Genomic DNA, 19,139 nt, shown 5'->3' on the forward strand with positions numbered 1-19,139 from the left:
AGCTACACCGAGCGATCTGGATGAGAGCCATCAGTGTCATCATCAGAGTCATCAGTGCCTTGATCATATTCAGTGCGGTCGCTTCATTCCAACTGAATCAGGAGACATTGTGCAGGTGCCAGGCAGTTGCCTGGATGCAGAAAGGGGGTGGATGAAGAGCAATCAGCTCAGGCTGAATTTCAACAAGAGTGACATTCAAGTTGCCAGTTTCGGCAAGATTTCATCTGATACCTTATGGATTTTTAATACCATGTCAGGAGTGAGCAATAAATAATATTGATTGATTGACTGATTTCCCTTCCAAAAGATGCATGAAACACGACAGAGATCCCAGTGTTGTCAGCAAAGCTCATTTCATTTTTTTCATTGGAGAAGGGGGATGGAGGAGGTAGTGGAAAATAATTGCTCAAAATCTAGTGGAGGTTCGAGTCGGCATACTTACTTTTATGCCTATTTCTGTGAAAAATGCCAATCTGTCTGCAATTTGCCCAGAGATTATGATGATGCTAGTAATAAAATCAACAACAATAACAAATAATAATAAATATTGCAAAAATATTGCTTATGCCCATTGAAGAATGCATCAAAGATTACACATGTTTTTACTTTTCTTGTACATATGATCTCATTTGTCCATCTATCTATTCACAGACTTCCACACAAACATATACTGTATTTCATCACTAATTTTTCATACTATTTTCTTTTTCAGTATGGGAAACCTGTATCCCATGGTCTGGACTCTATGCTCCTCTCAACGCATCCCAAATTGCTTTTGCCTTTTAATTATATTTTTCAGAGTATAAGACGCACCAGAGTATAAGATGCACCAACATTTTGAAGAGGCAAATTTTTAAAAAAAGTTTGTGCACTCTGCAGACCTCCCAAAAATGGCCCGTTTTTTGCAAAAACAGCCCTGTTTTTCATAAAAAAGGACATGCATAGCCTTTATGAGGCTTATAGAGTGCTCCTAGATCTGTGGGGCAAAAACAAGCAAAAAACGGCCCATTTTTCACTTATTTCTGCCCTTCCCAACCACTAGGAGCACTCTGGAAGCCTCCTAAAGGCTATGCACGGTTATTTTTGCAAAAGGGGTGGGGTTTCAGGAGGCCAAAAATGCTGCATTCAGTGTATAAAATGCATCCAGTTTTTCATCCTCTTTTTTGAGGGAAAAGAGTGAGTCTTATACTCTGAAAAATATGGTAATTCTCTCCCATTATGTACCTGATTCTTACATTTTTCCTATTTAGATGTAGAACTTGACATTTCTCACAGTTATGTCCTTTTCTGCCCACTGCTAAAGCCTGTCTTAATTTTTTTTATTCTTTCCTTATTTTTTTGGATGTCATAATTCAGCTAATTGTAAATTTATCTTTTTTGAAGTTGAATATAATGAGTCATCCTGAAGGCTTTGACAAGAAGCACATTTGCCTGATCTTTTAGGCAAGGAACTCTGTTGGTAAAGGAGGCCAGTATAAATAGCCTGGCATGATTTGTATGCAAAAACCCTACTTCTGGTTAATGGTGGCATGTCTGACCATGTCTGCTCACTTTATTCATTGCTGCTATGTGCAAAGAAGGCCATGCCAGTACAGATCTCAGATTGACTGGTCTTGGTTTTCTTGGCCAACTCCCCATGCCAAGCTTCCAGGAAATGTACCCTGTTTGTTTGCTCTGGTTGCCAGGTCCCAGAACTAGTCTGGAGTGGTGGGATTCAAAAATTTTACTACAGGTTCTGTAGGCGTGGCATGGTGGGTGTGGTATGGCTTGGTGGGCGTGGCAGGGGAAGGATGCTGTAAAATCTCCATTCCTTTCCCAGGGGAAGGTTACTGCAAAATCCCCATTCCCTCCCGATCAGCTGGGACTTGGGATAGTTTAAGTTTAAGTTTTATTTTATTTATATGCCGCCCTATTCCCTAAAAGGGACTCAGGGCGGCGAACAACTTAAACGGGAAGGGGAAACATACAAGTACAAAATACACATATTAAAATGACCAACAACCACACCTGTCGAGAGGGGAGGGGAGCTCATCAACCCCAGGCCTGCTGACACAGCCAGGTTTTAACGGCTTTTCGGAAAGCAGGGAGAGAGGTGAGGGTCCGAATCTGCGCGGGGAGTTCGTTCCAAAGGGCCGGAGCTGCAACAGAGAAGGCCCTCCCCCGGGTCGTAGCCAGATGGCATTGGCTGGTGGATGGAACCCAGAGGAGGCCAGCCCTGTATGATCTAATGGGTCTTTGGGAGGTAATTGGCAGCTGGCGGTCTCTCAGGCAGTCATCTATGCAGAGAATAGATGGGGGTGAGGCCAGTCAGAGATGGTATTTACCGGTTCTCCAAACTACTCCAAATTTCTTCTACCGGTTCTCCAGAATTCAGTCAGAACCTGCTGAATACCACCCCTGGTCTGGACTCAAGAAGAAGAAAAACCATAGCCAAGGAAGTGCCCTCTTCTAGACTTGTCCATTTGACTACTTTTACTTAGAGGGAAAAACTTTGCATTTGTCCATATTAATTTTCGTTCTGTTATTTACAAACTTTTTATGTTAATGTATCAGACTATTCTAAATTTTGATCTCTTGAGTATTAGCTATCCCACACCATTTTGTGTCATTGGGAAATTTTATTAAGCATTCCATCCACTTCATCATGTAAGATATTAATCAAAATGTTGAGTACAGGGCCCAGGACTGAGCCTCATAGCACCCACTTGATACTTCCCTCTAATTTGATGAGGAACCACTGATGAAGGCTCTTTTCTTCAATGTTCAAGCTAGCTACATAACCATTTAATTGCCAGGCCATCCAGCTCAAACTAAACTACCTTGCTAATCACAATGTTTGTAGCACATAAAGGGTGATTTTAGTGGGAACTTGCTACATGTGAGGAAAGCTTTGATAGAGGTCCTATTCACATGAATTAGAGCAGTTTTTTCTTCTGTAAACTTAATTGCCGCACTACAGTGAGCATGAGAAAGGAGGGGGAAAGTGTGTTTGTGTGTTGGTGGTGGTGGGGAGGAGCAAGATCCTAAAACAATGTGAGCTGAATCTGGCTCATGCCAATAACTCCCCCAGCACAGTTGCCTTTTCTTTCAAAGACCCAGCTGTTTTTTTGGTGTGTGTGTGCATTCATGTGTGTGGTGTGTTTTTTGGTTTTGTTTTGTTTTCACTGTTGTATCATGAGGGTTACAAAAGGTTACATACCTCACAAAGCTATTGTGAAGGTTAAACCAAGTTAAGGCTCTCAAGGCACTTGCATTCTGAAAGAACCACTGGTGTGGAAGAATAAAGTACATTTACAACACATTGTAAATAGGATGTTTTATGTACTGAAACTTTATGTTACCATCTTCTTGTGGCTGCTGTTGCACCACAAAAGAATACAGAATACAGAAAAACAGAGTTGGAAGGGATCCTGGAGATCTTCTAGTCTAACCCCTTCTCCGGGCAGGAGACCCTATACAATGCTGGACAAATGACTGTCCAATCTCTTTAAAAATCTCCAGTGTTGGAGCACCCACAACATCTGAGGGCAAACCATTCCACTGATTTGTTCTGACTGTCAGATATTTTCTCTTTAGTTCTAGGTTGGATCATTCTTTGATAAGTTTCCTTCTGTCACTTCTTGTCCTGCCCTCAGGTGCTTTGAAGAATAGGCTGTCTTACTGTTCTTTGTGATAGCCTCTGAAATATTGGAAGACTGCTATCATGTCACTGTCAGAGTTCCAAGTAACACCAAGTAACCATCTTTTTCTTTGGATCTTCAGGGCTGCCAGTCACCTCTAGTCCTTTGGTAGACTAGACATACCCAGTTCCTGCAACTGGTCATCATATGTTGTAACTTCCAGTCCCCTAATCCTCTTGCTCTTCTCTGCACTCTTTGTAGAATCTCACCATCTTTTTATACATCATGGTGACTAGAACCGGATGCAATATTCCAAGTGTAGTCTTACCAGTATATAGTGGTACTAATACTTCACATGATCTTGATACTATTCCTCTGTTGATGCCGCCTAAGACTACATTGACTTTTGAGCAGCTGCAGGACATTGCTGACTCATACATAAGTGGTTGTTCATTAGGAATATTAGATCCTGAAGGGCTGGTTACTCCTCCTATCATCTGCAAATTTGATGAATTACCATTTTATCCCCTCATCTAATTAATCATTTATGAAGACGTTGAAGACCACTTGGCCTAAGACAGAAAGTATCCACTACATACATCCTTCTACGTAGATGTAGTTCCACTGAGGACTGCACATTGCATTATCCATCTGGTGGTGATACTCTCTATCCCACATTTTTCTATCTTACCAAGAAGTAGGTAAGATAGACTACTTTGTCAAATGCCTTACTGAAGTTGAAATATATAATGTCCACAGCATCTCACTGGTCCACTAATTTAGTCATTTTCTCAAAAAGTGCAATAAGTTTTGCTTGGCATGATCTGTTTTTGACAAAGCCATATTGGCGTCTAGTAATAACTCTCCTTGCTTCTAGGTGTTTGCAAATCTGTTGGTTGATTATCTTTTCCAGGATCTTCTCAGTATTGATGTCAGGCTGATTGATCTGCAGTTTCCTGGATCCATTCCTTCTGTGCTTTGCCAATATTCCTGCAAAGTATGGAATGACAACATTGCTCCATTTGTTTTCTCCTTCTCTATCTGTTGTGTGGGTGCTCCTACTAGATCTTTAAGATCCTGAGTTAAGGCAAAGTGTAATACATTCCATCCCTTCAAGGGGATTAACACCTAACATTTGGAAGTGCTCAGTTACTTCAATGGCCCTGAGATTGATACCAGTGGTAGGGTTGCCCGTGCCATGAATTGAAATGGGAGGGATGAAGTTGAAGGTAACCTACATGTGACTGGGGGAAGGTGGAGCTCTTCAGGTTGCAGGCAGCCAACTTATTATGAACAAAGAATTACAGAATCAAACTTGGAAGAAGTAATGACAAACCACTTCCATACTGTGGACAAAAATTTGGGATGAAATGGCTGAAACATTTAGGCAAGTTGGAGTACCCAAGGTCACAAAAGAGTTCCTGACTAAACTTTCACAAATATATTGGAAATTATGACCTGATCCAGCCAAAATAATAAATCTGGTCACTGATGGTGCCCATGTTGAAATAGAAGTTCTTGGATTCACAAAGATATATGCAACTGGGACTTAGACTGTAAGAAACACGAACCAAGGAAAACATGAAATTTTCAAAGTGAAATGAAGCATATTAAATTGGATAGATAGATACTCTAAATCAGATTATTGCAAGAAACCATCTTCAAAGTATAAGATCATACAAAAGAATTGTATGGCAATGATATTCAAAAAGAATTTCACTAAGTATGCACCCAACTTATAATTGAATAAATGAGAGAATCATCTCATTAGAGTGCGTGGATATCCAGTACAAACTGTGTACCACTACTACATATGTAACCATGGAAGATACTGAATCCTATGACAATGCTGTGTCCTACAGCACAAATCCCCATTCTCTCTCTCAAGCCCTAAACAGATACATCGGACAGAAAAAGTTTTTAACTAAGCTGAAGCAACTTTTATCATCATGGGGTCATGAGGATTTCCACCATGGCTTATTGAGAAATGTCAAGCATACATTTCCGAAAACCACATGCAGTATTTCTATTGCTAGGTGGTTTTATAAACTGGCTGCCCTCTGCAGAATATGAAGGACTAACTATAGTTGCATGATGTTTTTGCTTTCATTTCTCTGTAGTTGTCGTGCAAAATCAATAATATTTTGAAAAGAAAAACTGTGGATTGGACCAAATCTTTATTTGTTATCAAAAAATCACTTTGACTTGCAATAATAAGCAAGTTATAGAAATAAAAAGTTGGACTGTGCTCTTTTTCACTGCTTCCTTGTTGACATCCTCCTGACCAGGGTCTCCAACCCTGACAACTTTATGACCTGTGGACTTCAACTCCCAGAATATGCTGACTGAGGAATTCTGGGAGTTGAAGTCCACAAGTCGTAAAGTTGCCATGGTTGGAGACCCCTGCTTCTGGCCATTCCTATATCCTGCCTGTTTTCTAGTATAGTTTTATTCCAACACTCCGGTGTCACTTGATCACTCTTCAGGAAGTCAGGATACCCTTTCCCTAAAAGTCTCCCCTCCCCCACAAAGGTTTTTGTATGCTCAATGACATAGAATTTGGAGCATCTTTTGGACTTAAAGTAGAAACCTGAAGAACACTGAAATGGGCTGCTTCTATCCACTGAAAAGACCCTGGAAGAAGAGACGGGTGGTTTCTTGACAGAAACTCATCATTCCCACTAGGATAGATATATGCAGTTTTTTCTAATCTGGGCAGTTGCACACATTTAGGAATGGCAAGAAAGCAGTGAGTGGGTTTACTTTCATCTATATATATGAAAATGGCTGTGTGTCTGTATGTTCTAGCATAACTCTGGAATACCTTGAGCAATTTCAACCAAACTTGGCACACAGATGATTTACTCTCTGGAAACAAATACTGTGGGGGTAAGACACCCCCAAAACCTCTCGGGATGTGTGTTCTGTTAAGGTACAGCCTGTTGTGCCGTAAAATGGCTTCTACTGTGCAGCACAGTGGAGTTGCCATGGTAATGGCTTCAATGTACTCCACAAGGGGACTCCCTCTACTAGAGGGAGAGGGAAAATCCAACATTAGAAATTACGTTTGGTCTGGACAATTTCCCCCTATAAATAAATACTTGGGCAATGCCGGTAATCGGCTAGTTTTTAAATAAAAAGAAATGCAGTTAACATGATTATATTCTGGGCATATTTTTGCTCATCTCTTTGTGTTTGGGGGTTGGGCTTAGAGTCAGTTTTGACTCCTGGTGTCTACCTGGAGAAAACCATGCAGTTCTCTTGGCAATATTTTTGGAAACGGCTTACCATTGCCTGCTTCTTTAGGCTAAGAGAAAGTGACTGATCCAAAGTCACCCAGTTTCAGTGAGATTAGAATTTAAGAGTCTTCTGGCTTTTAGCCTGGTGACTTTAACCCAGGGGTCAGCAACCCATGGGTCGGGAGCCACACATGGCTCTTTCATCCTTCTGCTGTGGCTCTGTCACTGATCAGCACCACAATTTGGAAAGGAGCTTTTGGTTGGGGGACGGAAGCATGGCACACCTGGACGAGACTTCTATGGCAAGGGGCAGGTTTCTGGTCAGCTACACAATTGATAGGGCTTTCGGTTAGTACAAGTAGAGGAAAAAAGATGCCATGCTAGGAGAAGACTCTATGGTGGGGGAACCAGATTTCTGACCGGCTCCAGAATTGAACAGTGGGGCTTCCAGTTGGAACCTTTGTAGATCTTTGAGTGTTTCAGGTTACCAACCCCTGCTTTAACCATTACAGCAAACTTGTTTGCTTCATTAGATTACTTTTAATTTTTTTATTTATTAATTAGAATAATCTCAAGGCAATTTACTTTGTTGTAGCCTCAGAACAACAGCCCTGTGAGGTAGGTAGGGTTGAGAGAGAATGATTGGCTCAAAGTCACCCAGCTAGATTTAATCTCAGGGTAGATTTGAACCTTTCAAATCTGCCCTGGTCATGGCCCTTCTCTAATACCATAACCAGTATACGTCTGGTTCTTGGAGCCATACTGGCTCACTCCTTCTAGGAGCTGCACCTACATATTTGAGGAAATGGCATAGGAGATCTCCAGTTGCGTACCCCTGAGCAGGGGTGAAATTCAGCAGGTTCTGATAGGTTCTGGAGAACTGGTGGCAGAAATTTTGAGTAGTTTGGAGAACTGGCAAATGCCACCTCTGGCTGGCCCCAGAGTGCGGTGGGAATGGAGAATTTGCAATATTCTTCCCCCAGGAGTGAGGAGGGAATGGGGATTTTGCAATATCCTTTCCCTGCCACGCCCACCAAGCCATGTCCATAGAACCGCTAGTAAAAAAAATCGAATTTCACCACTCCCCCTGAGCTAGGAAAGGAGGATTGATCAGTGGAATAGCTGAGGTTTTAGTTTGACCCCAAACATTATTCTTGCATTCTTAAAAGAAACATCCCATGTCTCTTTGAAGTCTTTGAGTCTTCCCCTCCTCCCTCAACATAAATGTTTTTATAGCATTTATTTTTTTCCTATTACACTTCTTTGGGCTCCTTCTTGCTGTAGCAAAGTCTCTATCACAATGTGTGACCCATGATGTTAATCATAAACTTTGCTTATTTTTACAAAATGGTTGTTAAGTTTATCAAAAGACAAAGCATGCTGTTGAATGTATTGATGAGTAAGTGTGAGACCCAGTTTCACAATTTTTATATTTGTTCTTTATTTTCTGCTACTTCTCTTGTCTTCTACATTTGCCCAAACTATTGGGAGCTATGATAAAATTTGCCACAATGTCCAAACCCCTCCGAGGGTCGGCTTCAAAGGAGGGAGCTGAATGGAAGACAAAGAATGGCGTGGTGGGAGGGAGGGAGGCTGAGTTTCACCAGAGCAGCCAGTAATAGAAGATTTATTTCCACCAGGCCTTTCTAACTACTGAATCAGTTGCTTCTCTAATGAGCAAATGATCCCACAACTCACATATGTGGGAACTTAACTGTATAAGCCTCTTTTCAGTGGTGAAAATGAACTCCAAATGTATTCACCTTTATGTTCATCTGATTGTATTTGTATTTATTGGTTTGTCAAACAAATACAAGATAGCAGGTGTAAATATAAACATGGATATGAATGAAAGAAATGAATACCAATAAATGGTTGTGATTTTGTCTTAATTTAATAATCTAAACAAAATTATGGGCACGTTTTTGAGAACTCCAGATCTTCCAGTACAACAATAGAGAAAGCAGCTGGGGACTAGAAGGAAATGTTGTTGTTTTTTTTTAAAAAAAACCAATTAATCAACCCCAACTATGTTAATGTTGAGGCTGCAAAATCTGTGCAGCAAAGAAAGAATACAGCTAGCACTCTTTATTCATGGCAGAATAGGAAAGGGTAGTGAGTAAATGCCAACAGTAGTTCAGCAGTATCTGGAAGGTTACAAGTGCCATTTATTTGTTTGTTTGTTTGTCTGTCAAACATAACAGGTATAAGTATTCTTATAGTAGGTATAAGTATGAACATGGACATGAACAAAGGAAATGAATACAAATAAATGGGGATAGTAGAATAAGGACGATAGGAACACTGGTGTGCTTATGCATGCCCCGTTTACGGATCTCTTAGGAATGGGGTAAGGTCCACGGTAGACAGTTTAAGGTTGAAGTTGTGGGGGTTCGAGGATGTAACAACGGAGTTAGGTAGAGCAGTCCAGGTGTTGACCACTCTGTTGCTGAAATAGTATTTTCTGCAATTGAATTTGGACCAGTTTACCTTGAGTTTGTATCAATTGTTTGCCCATGTATTATTGTTGAAGCTGAAGTAGTCGTTGACTGGTAGGAGGTTGTAACATACAATTTTGTGTACTATGTTTAGGTCAGACCCAGATTCTGCTGAGCTTCTCAACTTCACTCATTATTGGTCCTGCAAGGTCTGGATGTTGGGATTGCAGTTCGACAACATTAGGAAAAGGTCCAGCTCTCCTCTGGCTGTATAAGCGTCAGGCAGATTTTAGGAAACTTTTATGTAGCTGAGATAAAGTCTGAATGGCTGAAAATCAAAGAATCCAATAATTAGGCAGTTTTCCAGCTTAAAGCAATGTTCCTTTTCTACTGTTGTATAATGTAGATTTTTGCTATGATTCTCGTAAACAATAGCCTCACCAGGAACAAATATCAACCCGATATTTTTAGGAGCACCATTAGTTGCTGCAATTTCCTTATAATCCCCTTAGAGTAGAGCTGGTGTTATTTATCTGGGCTTCTTTTACAGTCAGGAGGCTGGCACCCCTCCCCAATGGTTCTCATCTAATTGCATTTGCCATGCACATACATACATAGAATTGAAGGCAGACGGGAGATTAGAGTCAGGGCTGCAACATGCTCCGTGCAGAAGTCCCACCTTTCCCACATTCAGGATGGTTTGGCTACCACCCAGATCTTTCAATCCCTTCCAATTAGCACAGCCAGGCATTCTTTCCCAGCCCCGAAAACACCAAGGCGTATTTTTAACTCGACACTTTCCCTCCGCTGAGCTTCTGGAACCCTGCTGAGCCGATGGAGTTCCAATCAGTGGGCTCCTTCTGATGCTGCCCTTCACAAGATTGCCCATGAAGTTAGAGGAGAAATCTTCTAATGAGCACAGAAAACCTTCCTGTCTGAAATGGCATATTTTGATTCATCAATGGCTTATTGATGGCTGGTTTAACATGCCAACCGAAGGCACATTAAACAGATTTCCATGCAAAGTAGATCATCAATGGATGATCATTAATCTTGATACCTTCTTTTTTAGCAAATGTTTTAGGTTAAGAGATTTTTAACCTTGCTGTGCTTTGTTTCAAGGCATGTCTGTACCTCTCTCTCTCTCTCTCTCTCTCTCCCTCCCTCCCTCTCTCTCTCTCTCCCCCTCCCTCCCCCCCCCCTCTCTCTCTTCCCAGTAGTACAAATGTGAAATGCTGTGGAGGTCTTAACATTTCCCAAGTCACTCTTGAGTCCTTCGTCCTTTTTCTTCTTCTCTCAACAAGGATTCAAGTTTGTAAATACTTTCCTAGTATTATTCAAGCTGGAAATTAGTACTGATCTTTTTCATTCATTTATTTTTATTTAGTAATGTAAAACCCTGAATTGAATTATCTCTGGGATTCTCATTCATGCAACATTATAGTATTTAGATGATTAACACGAATACAGGAACTTTTTTCATTTTTTATATCAATATCTTGGAATTATTAAGCCAGTTATTTCTAACTTTGATATTAGAAACAAAAAAAAGTTTTTCCTTTGTTATTTGCATACATTTATCAACAACCTGGAACTAAGTGATTTGAAATGAGAAGTGAAAAAGCATAGATTCTGATTCAGGAAACACATCTTTAAAAAGAGTGATGTGGGGATTTCTCTTTATTGAAACCAGAGCAGAATACAGGGTATCAGATTTGAAAATCCACCTAATTAATCTCAATAAATATCTAATTCATTCAATTACATGCTGAATAAATGTGACACCAAATTGTGATATATTACTACCTGAGATCAGTATAAGATGTTATCACAGCCTTAACCTGCTGTTGGTTTTTTCAAGGGAGTGCAAGTAGTTCTCAACTTACAACCATTTGTTTAGTGGCCATCTGAAATTACAATGGCACTGGAAAAAATGACTTATGACGATTTTTAACAATTACTATCATAGCAGCATTCCCATGGTCATGTGATCAAAGTTAGGATGTTTGACAACTGGCAGATATTTATGGTGGCTGCAGCATCCCAGGGTCATGTGATCATCTTTTGTGACTTTCTGACAAGCAAAGTCAGTAGGGAAGCCAGAGTCACTTAACAACCATGTTTCTAACTTAACAATTGCAGTGATTCACTTAACAATTGTGGCAAAAAAGGTTGTAAAATGGGACAAAACTCAGCTAACTGTCTTGCTTAGCAATGTCAATTCTTGGGCACAACTATGGTTATAACTTGAGGGTGCAGCAATCGGGTCAGTCCTCCCTTTACCTTTTAATTAATTCTAACAGTTCAATCATCCTTGCCTCCTTGTAAACTTTTAACTTTTATATACTGTTTTTATATTTTAACATTTTATTGTACACTGCCCAGAGACCCTCTCTGAAGAAGATGGGCAGTTCAGAAATGTGAAATAAATAAATAAGATTATAAATAACCTTAAAATATTTGATTAACTTACAATTGATGGCAGAGAAGCAAAAGTTTTTTCTTCAGCTCATGAAAGACAAAGAAGAACAATATACTGAAGAAGTAAAAAGAAGTTTAATCCTATGCAAAGAGGCAATACGAAATTAAGATCAGATAATGAAAAATAAGAAAATGACACTCAGAACAAATAATAAATATTGTAAGTGATGGTTTTTCCAGTAGTAATACACAGCTATGAAAGAGGGATATTAAGAAAAAGAAATAAGAGTGAACGGTATGTCCTCAAATCATGGATTTGGAGATGGTTACTAAAGGCAGCATGGACTGCAAGAGCATTTAATTAATCAGTCCTGGTCCAATAAAGATTGTCTACTCTTTTGAGAGAATGAATAGCATACCGACATTCACATATTAGGTAGGTAATATGAATCAATGAACTAAAAATATCCTTGGAAAAACTATAAATTTATTGGTAGGTAAAGGTCAGCATAGCACATGCAACATTTATTCATAAAATCAACAGAAGTTGACCCTGATTCACAGGTATTAAAGGAAGGGGAGTAATTGCCAGTAACTTCTTTGATGAATGAGTGTTCCTTTGGGACTACCTCCCTCATCAAAAAGGATATGTGCTGTTAAAATTTGTAGTGCAAATGTCAAGACCCCTTAAGAGACTTCATCAAATAATCTAATAAACACCTTTAGGGTACATCGTATAATTTGCACCTGGAGATGAGTCAACTTCTATTCAGTATTGAACTCTGCCAAGCACATTGGTGTATAACTTTAGCGTTGCACAATCTTGGAAAACCCATACCCAGTATGTCCCCAGAGACGTGCAATTTAATAAGAATAAAGTTTCAATTTTATTCAGCTATCTGCTCAGGTTTTGAGAGAGGATATTTTTAACCTTTTGACAATAGGAGAAGACGTTTGTAACTGGCAGAAACTTGCCTTTGAAGGGTTTGTTTTGCTTTTTAAAAAATGAATCCTATGCTTTTACTTCGCGAGCTGGTTTGGATTGTGCAGTCAGGAAAACAGTAGAACAGAAATTTCTCCCTGCATAAAAATAAGGTAATATTATTATTGCTGAAAGATACTCAAATCACAGCACTTTACGTAAAGTTTTATTTCTATTTCACAGTTCCAGAGCTAACCTTTGAGAATTATCATGACATAATTATTCAGAACATATAGCCAGGAACAAAGTATTGAGTTTTTATACACTATTAAAATGCAAGCTGAATCCTTTGCTTTTCTAGTCCATTTATTGTAATTTTATTTCATTATTTTATTCAGCCAGATTATTTTTTTTTAGATTTTTTAGATTTTAGATTTTTTTTTAGATTCACTAAGATAAAATATTACCTTTGTACACAAACAGATTATAAATAGTTTTAAAAAATAAAAAGAAATGCCATCACATCAGTACTGATGCTTCAAATAGCTCCAAAGCTGTTGAGATTTTAGCTATCAAAATGAAGAACTTGGTGGCAGAAGTAAAAGGTTTTTGTAGCTCTATATGTGGCACCCATATGATTTAGCTATAATGCCCCTGATGTGCCAAACCAATATAATAGGTAATTATAATGGTAGCTCTCTCTCTCTCACACACACACACGCACACACAAAAACAGCCATAGTAATCCCTCACTTTGCCACAGTAATCTAGAATAACACATTTCAGACATTGTGAGCAATAGTTAATGGGAAATTTACAGAAGTGGTCTAGTATATTACTAGGCAATATATAGGAAGACAGTAATGTAATTCCTAACAAAATGTATTTTTAACTCTCAGCTTTTCAACTGGCTTTGATCACTTTAGGGGCAAGATCAAACAGTATTGTTTGCTTCATTTGTTTTCTTTTTATTTATTTCTTTTTTTAAGATAGTATTCCTTAGTTTTTTTAAGGTGTATATTTTTTTAAAACTAGGGTAAAATGAAAAACATAACTTTGTTCTTAGGTGTTCTTTTGTATTATTTAAACTCTCAATATAAATATTTAAAAATAATAAAATAAATCTAATAAAACTAAAATAATTTAACCAATGAAAGATGGGGGAAATCATACATATTTTGGAGTGTTTATAATATTTTGTTTGCCTTTATAATAGTTTAGTTCATTAATAACAGATATATTACTGCTAAAAACCATTTTCTCCATTATATATGTATATGTATATGTATATGTATATGTATATGTATATGTATATGTATATGTATATGTATATGTATATGTATATGTATATGTATATGTATATGTATATGTATATGTATATGTATATGTATATGTATATGTATATGTATATGTATATGTATATGTATATGTATATGTATATATGTTATTGTGTTATATTTGTGCTGAAATGTAACAAACACAAATGTAACAAAGACAACAGTAATAATATTGGGTTTCTGTCGTGATGGTCTCTTGTGACGAGCCGATTGACAGATAATGGAAGCAGTTAGCTTCCTCCCATAATTGGGGCATACCAGGGGTTGTGACACTATATATATATGTGTGTGTGTGTGTGTGTGTGTGTGTGTGTGTGTGTAAAACAGAACAAAGCAACAACAGTTGCTAAAAAACAAAACTACCATAGAAATCGATAGTGGCCTTGTAAATACGAGTTCACACTGAAATACATATGTACATAGGACAAAAGATATTCAGTACAAAGGTATTTTGGCTCAGTATATTATTCAAATCTCTTAATTTGTCCTTACATATTCATAATTAAAATACAAGGCAGTAATTTTTAACTGTGTGTTCTTATGAGCACAAACTTATCTGCTCTGTAGTATGCAACCGAGTGGGCAAAATCAATTTGGCTTTAATTCAGTTGTGCTATTTGAAGTCAGAGTCAGGTGAAGATGTACCTAAGCCTAGAAAAGGTTTCACTACTTACTGTCTAGTTTTAGAATACAGTATTTCCATAGGGCAGATATTTCAGAAACTTTGGAGATAAAAACAGAAATCACTTTATTCTAATAGATTTCCAGAGGCATTTGCCAGGACCTGACATACAAAAACAAATGACCAGAACTAACAATATTTTTTTCTGGTTAATTTCACTTGAATTAACTGTCTTTATAAATTTGCATAAAAAAATAAACTTGGGGAAATAATTATACAGCAATATAAAATTTGATTGAAGTTTATTTATTAGGGCTGCGCAAAGTAATTGAAAGAGGTGTTTCACAAATGCACAGGAGTGAACAAAGCATCTCTCTTCTAAGTGTTGAAGCTCTCATGTCCTTTGCAAGGCTCGTGCGGGTGCTTTGAAGTCTGTTTGCAGCTGCCTTCGTGTGCATGCCCAGCCCACACTTCTCCTAAGCCTGCCAGGGAAGTGAAGTAGTTGCGCAGCAAACACACATGGAAAAAGTCCTGTGTGGGTTTTGAAGCAGCCTTAAAAGTCTCACAAAGGGCACAGCTCCTTTTATCCTTTGAGAAGAGGTGCTTCGTTCAATCTAATGCATTTGGCAAAGCCTCTTTCAAATGCTTTGCTTAGCCCTTTTACTTAGTCTCACCAGATTGAATCAATATTGATGATCTGCTAGTGGAATCAAAACTGCTGATGGAACTAAGTCGCTTCCCCGCCCCCCCCCCCCCGCAGATTCTGTGGGCCCGAAATATTTGCAGAAAGGGTGGATGACCCCTCTAAAGTAAAGCAGAATTAAAGTCCACTCTACATGTTTTCTCCTGTAGCATGGCACACAGCCCACCAGACAAAGTGAGGCATCTGCTTTACGCCAAGGCTATATGAATTCATGTTAAATGGTTTGGAGACGTGCTCAGTTCTTGATAGTATTTGTTAGCAGAATTAACAATGAAAACTGCTATGAGATTAAGTACTAGATTATCTAAAATTAAAAAGAAATAAAGATTGCCTTATCTTTCTATTAAAATAATTACCAATTAAAATATCCAGCAAAACAGAATAATTTAGATATTCAGCATGGAGATTGCAACCTTAATCCCGATTCCAACCTGAAGACTCAAAGTACAATTCCAAAAAGCCCCAGTTTGTGTGAGAGTTGGTATTTCAAGGCATCTAGTAGCCACAAGGCTTCAGAAAAGAGATTTAATAGGTTTATCCCTTAATTGTTCAGTGCAGATTAATTATATATATGGTTTAACATAGAAAAATGAATCATGAAATTTTAAACAATTTATTTAAAAGAGTGACTGTGTGAATTGATAACTGCCTTTTTGGTTGTGTTTAAAGGCAACACGGAGAAGAAGATAAAGTGACTGAGGACCTATTTGTAAGATAAAAATGTGGCTAGAAAAAAACTGCTAGTTATACTAGATCCATGATAGTGAACCTATGACACGCATGCCACATGCTCTGTGGGCACACAAGCCATGGCCCCAGCTCAGTTTCGCCACGTGTCCTGCCAGCCAGTGAATTTTTGGGTCTCGGTCATGCATGCGCAGGAGGTGGGGCACATTCAGAAGACATTCATGCTTGCATGCACGTGGTGGGGTGCATGCTTGGTGGGCATGCATGCATGCACAGTGGTGGGTCGTGCAAAGGGGGTTGTGTGTGCATAAGTGGGGTTGCATGCACATGCATGGGGTGGAGCATACACAGGGGGGTCGCACATGCATTCATGGGGGCAGGGCACACACGGGGGGGTCACACGTGCATCCATGGGGGCAGGGTACATGCGCATTTCATTATGGGTGTGCGCGCACTTTTGGTACTCAGTGCCAGAAAGGTTAGCCATCACTGTATTAGATCATTTCACTGGATATCATAATGAAAAAAATCATAACTATGTACATAGTATCAATCTTGTATGTATTTCCTAAAACAATTAATACATTAAAATATATATTAAAAATCCAGTAGACCTGAATAAAGGTGATGCAAGCAACTAAATGGCACAAATAGAGAAGCAACTTTTATATACTATTATTCATAATTAAGTGATCACCAATGTCTCGGCTATGTGAATAACTTGTGATTTATACGACACAATGAATTCCTATTTCCTATTGTTTAAATTGTAATCGTATTTATTATATTTTAGCAATACATCTTTGCTCTATATGAGAACACAGGACACCTCAAGATGACTCCTTTTCTACAGAGGGGCTGAACAGTTTTCTATAATGAAAAACAAGACAAGACAAACAAGCTCACCTCTCCTCCAACCACCATCCCTTCCAGATTGAATCATGAAAGAAAAAGAATTTCCGCAAGTCCCAAGTACTTAGGATATTTTTAGAACACGTTCTCCAAGTAGAGGAGAGACACAGCCGTGCTCTATAGTACACATCAATCTATGACCACATATGGATGACAAGAATGAGCCCAAAGTGCAGATCATGACTTGCTGCTGTGATAAAAGCTGTTTCTGTTTGGTTTTGCATTCATGCATTGCAGTAAATGCCACCAGGGATGTAGCAAAGGTAAGTATAACTTATTTTGTGTCAGTCAAAGATAATGTAGGGTGAAAGTTATGCTTCTATGAAACTCCTATTACTTCTTCTAACAAGTTTGGTTAATTTACCCTTGCCTCTTAGGTACAAAAATAAAGCAATAATGAAAGCAATAATGTTCAAGCTACGACATTATGGGTGTTATTTTTCTTCTTCTTTTTTAAATGCATATGATACATTTAAATGAATTAAATGAATTTTTAGGGAAGGTGCCCCATGACGTAGCTGTGTGTAACAATACATAGCTTTTGTTGTTTTGATTATCATCTGAGTTACATGTTCTTTCTAAAACAATGGGACCGCAGTTCACGTACTCCTAAAAAAATCCTATTTAGCCAATTCCAGTTCAGCAATGGTAACAGTTAAGTTCTAGTGGCTCCTTTTCCAAGAACAGCAGAGGAAGAGATGAGGAGCAGACAAAAGAAAAAAATGTAAAATAGAAAGCAAAAGAATATTTAGAAAACATTCTGAGAGTAACCTACAATAAACCTGGAAAAGCTATCTAGGGTGGATTTCTTGGAGGCCCCACCTCACCTGCCTCCCCTCCCCCATTCCCGGTCATAGAAAAATCCATTTTTTTAACAGAGCATTTCCAAAGACAACGTATTTCCATTTTCGGATATGTAACAGCAATTAATAAGGAAATGGGTATCACACAGTATAAAACAAATGCTTTTATTTTAATAGAATGAATACTGAGATTGTGGAGATGTGTTAAACACCTGCAACATGTTTGTGATGGGAAATTTAGATGAAATTTAGAAAACTAATTCTTCACTGAGAACTTTAATACAATTCAAATAATGTTATTTTTCTACTTAAAATATGGAAAAACGCTTTCTGCCATTCATTAAAACAAAGCTGTGACAAATTAGATCATTTGCTTGATTTCTCCTCTGTGGCAGGCAAATCTCAGAGCAGAAACTGAGTGACCTGTTCCCTTGGGCACAGCGTTATACTAAGCATAAATGAGTGTGTCTTTTACATGGTTGATAGATCTAACATTAATAAAGACCTATTGGCCAAACCTGAAGCAATTTATGTAATTATGCATGTAATGTATTTCCACCAAGTACACAATGAAGGTTTTAATAATGCCACTTAGGATGTAGATTTAACTTATACCACTATTTAGTTTCTCATCCTTAATAGGATACTAAAAAGGAATTTTATGACAACATTATCAGTAGCATTTTGTGATAATTATAATAACAATAATAATACTGAGATATTTTTCAGTAATAATGGTGTTATTAATGAGATTTTTATGAAAGACAGACTTCTTTGGTATAATTATGAAAATTGATCTTTTGCATTTTAGTTATTCACTGAAATCAGATAAGTGGCTTAACTACATGTATTATTTCTAATAAATATTCAGAAGAATGCATTTAAACAAGGCTCTTCATTCTATTCTTGCTCATATTCCTTGCATTTAAATAAAAGTGTAATTGCTCTGCTTTTTTTTTAACTGCTAGTTTGGATTAGCTGTCTAACCTGTACAGTGTAGCTGTTTGCTGTTTGCATTTTTAATAGCTTTATTACCATTTGGTGAAGCCTTAATTTCTGACTCCCTTGAAGAGTCCTGCCGTTAAGTCAGCTCTACAATTTAACCAGCAATAATCTGTCAAGATAAGATAAAGACCTAAACCAGATGAAATGCAGTATTTTTGTGTAGCGTCCTGTCATTGTTAAGTAAAGATCAGAGTATGTCAAAATGGAACACTTAAAAGTTTAATAAATTTTGCAGCATAATTTTACAGTTTACCTTTGAAATCATTGGTACGGGAATACAATCATTTGTTCGCTATTGGAATACATATATATATTTATATATATATAAACCTTCAACACATCCATATTCCGAGTGACACATTGATAAAAAAAATCTAAAATCAAATTTCACTTACTTACTTAAGAGTTTCTAGTCATAAAAGAGGCCCAA

General features: G+C 38.0%; 1 protein-coding gene across 1 annotated transcript in view; it reads left to right on the forward strand.

Moving 5' to 3' along the window:
- SOX1 (SRY-box transcription factor 1) overlaps nt 1–18,582 on the forward strand; it is a 121,717-nt gene extending 103,135 nt beyond the window's left edge. The window contains exon 4 of the mRNA XM_087726275.1: nt 16,783–18,582. The gene's annotated coding sequence lies outside the window, so the exon portion shown is untranslated. The remainder of the gene's footprint in view (nt 1–16,782) is intronic.
- Nucleotides 18,583–19,139: the final 557 nt, after the last annotated feature.

Source organism: Thamnophis sirtalis, unplaced genomic scaffold (genome assembly GCF_051295495.1).
Source record: "Thamnophis sirtalis isolate CommonGarterSnake01/CBP01778 unplaced genomic scaffold, rThaSir2_p1.2 scaffold_12, whole genome shotgun sequence".
Lineage (NCBI taxonomy): Eukaryota > Metazoa > Chordata > Lepidosauria > Squamata > Natricidae > Thamnophis > Thamnophis sirtalis.